Below are 2,950 nucleotides of genomic sequence, written 5' to 3' on the forward strand. Positions count from 1 at the left end.
TTTGCTAGAAGTGTTTCATTTTCAAGTTCAAGTTTTTCATTTTCACTTCTAGATTTTCTTATGACTTTTGTGTACTTGTTAAGCAATTTTACAAGTTCATCATAAGAAGGTGATTCGTATTCACTATCACTTTCACTACTCTCATCCTCACTTTGTACCTTCCGGTCATCCTTAGCCATAAGACATTGGTGTGTAGAGGATGTAGATGGTGGTGAAGATGATGGTGAGGGAGCATCGATGGAATGGCGGCAACCTTCTCATCATCACTCTCATTGCCGGAGGAGTCACCACTTGAGCTTTCAATGTCGGTGAGCCAATCACCAACAATGTAGGCCTTGCCATTCTTCATCTTGTAGTGCTCCTTCTTCTTGCCACCTTTCTTCTTGTATTGCTTCTTCTCATTTTTGTCATCATCACTTGAGTCATCTTGCTCTTTGTTCTTCTTCTTGTATTTGTCCTTCTTGGGCTTTGGACATTGGTGAGCAAGATGGCCAAGCTCACCACAATTGTAGCAATCCATCTCAGAGATGGGCTTCCTCTTGCTACTTGTGAAGAACTTCTTTTTCTTGGAGTCAAAGTTGACTCCATTCTTGTTGAGCTTCTTCAACATCTTTGCAGTTCTTCTCACCATGAGGGCAATAGATGCATCATCATCACTTGAAGTTGATGACTCAACTTCAATCTTCTTGGCCTTGCCCTTGTGAGAAGCTTTGAGGGCCAAGTCCTTCTTCTCCTTCTTGGCCGATGAGGAGCCATCTTGGGGGTTCATGTGCATGTACATCTCATGAGCATTAATCTTCCCCAATATGGCGGTTGGTGTAGCGGTGGAAAGATCGCCTTGATGAAGCACCGTTACTATGTGCCCATATTTCTCAATGGGAAGCACACATAGTATCTTCCTTGCTACATCCGCCGCACTCATTTGAGTGAGCCCAAGTCCATTTAGCTCCTCTACAATGACATTCAAGCGAGAATACATTTCATTAGCATTTTCTTTAGGAAGCATCTCAAATGTATTAAGCTTGTTCATCACTAAGTGATAGCATTCCTCGCATTCACTCTTTGATCCCTCATGGAGCGCACAAAGTTCCTTCAAAGAGCATTGGCGGTTTTGTGGCTCCTAACGCGGTTGAACACCTCTTTGCAAAGGCCTCTAAAGATGTGGTATTTGGCCTTCGCATTCCACTTCTTGTTTTCTTGCTCTTGTGGAGTAAGAGCTGTGTCTTTTGCCAGAGGGGTAAACCATTCGGTCACGGCTTTTAGGCACTTTACATCGCATGCCTCAAGGTATGACTCCATCTGTATTTTCCAATACGGAAAGTCATCCCCATCGAACATGGGTGGCGGTCCATCCCGTTAGACATCTTTTCTCTAGGCGGTGAAGCCTAAATAGTGAGCACTAGGCTCTTATACCAATTGAAAGGATCAAGATGCCCAAGAGGGGGGTGAATTGGGCTTCTCTAAAAATTTAAGCAACCTATAAGCTCCAATTTCACCCCTTGTGCCTAGTGTGACCTAGAGAACTACCGGATAAAAGTTTTGCAACCTAGTTCCAATCCTATCCTAGCAAGACAATTCTAAGAATGTAAAAACACAAAGTAAATGCTAGAATGTAAAGGAGTAGTGGAAGAAAGTGCTCGGCGATGTTTTGCCGAGGTATCGGAGAGTCGCCACTCTCCACTAGTCCTCGTTGGAGCACCCGTGCAAGGGTCTTGCTCCCCCTTGATCCGCGCAAGGACCAAGTGCTCTCTACGGGTTGATTCTTCGACACTCCGTCGCGATGAATCGCCCAAAACCACTCACAAGCTTGGCACAAGCCACCCACAAGAACTCCGGGCGGTCTTCGTGCCTCCAATCACCACCGAACCGTCTAGGTGATGGCGATCACCAAGAGTAACAAGCAAAGAACTCTCACTTGACCCAAACAAGGCTCTAGAGAGTGGTGGATGCACACTTGACTCTTGGAACTCACTAGAGAAGGATTCTCTCAAGAAATCACTCAAATCTCAATCCTCTCTAGGCTCTTGCTACTCTCTTGCTCCACAACAAGTTTCTCTGATGTTCAAATGGGCAAGAGACCTCTCATGGACGAGGTGGAGGAGTATAAATACTACCCACGAAGTCCAAAGGTCAGCCAACCGTTTTCCACTGAAAACGGGGTCACCGGACGCACATTATGTTGCACCGGACGCACTGCACCGAGCGTCCGGTGCTCCATAACGGCTAACTGTACTTGCTTCTGACAGGTCACCGGACGCTAACTTCCAGCGTCCGGTGCACCGTCCGGTGCTCCGGGGAAACTTACATGCTCCCTGCGCATGGGACCGGACGCTACCCGGTGCGTCCGGTGCTAGCATCCGGTGCTTGGGCAGGTTTACAACCTCCCTGGGTATGGGACAGGACGCTGCCCGGTGAGTCTGGTGCCAGCGTCCGGTGCCTAACCCTAAGCACCGCACTGAGCCAACGGCTAAGGACCTCACCGGACGCACTCACAGCGCGTTCGGTGCAGCGTCCGGTGTCCCCTTGGGCACCCTAACTCCGTCGAAACGCGATCGCTCCAAAACAACGCTGGTTCCTCTCGATCTAAGGACTATCTCTGAGCTGCCTAGTGCTAGGTTTACCAAGTGTGCACCACACCTAAACCTAAAGCCTTGCCTAAGTCAAGCTACTAGATCAAAGCCCCTCTTAATAGTACGGTCAAAGGAAAATAAAGTCCTAAACTACTCTAAGTGCCCTTCTTCACCATATGGCATTTAGACCTAGTCTAGTCTTGACGATGTCCATCCATCCTTTGAAAACCGAAACAATTTCCACTATTAAGTAGGCATGTACGTCCCTGTCCATCGAGTACCTATTACCATGACCTTACCTATGACTTTGCCTCTGCAAAACACACGTTAGTCATAGTAAACAACAATGTCATTAATCACCGAAATCACTAGGGGCCTAG

The sequence above is a fragment of the Sorghum bicolor genome, chromosome 2, assembly GCF_000003195.3.
Source record: "Sorghum bicolor cultivar BTx623 chromosome 2, Sorghum_bicolor_NCBIv3, whole genome shotgun sequence".
In the NCBI taxonomy this organism is placed as follows: domain Eukaryota; kingdom Viridiplantae; phylum Streptophyta; class Magnoliopsida; order Poales; family Poaceae; genus Sorghum; species Sorghum bicolor.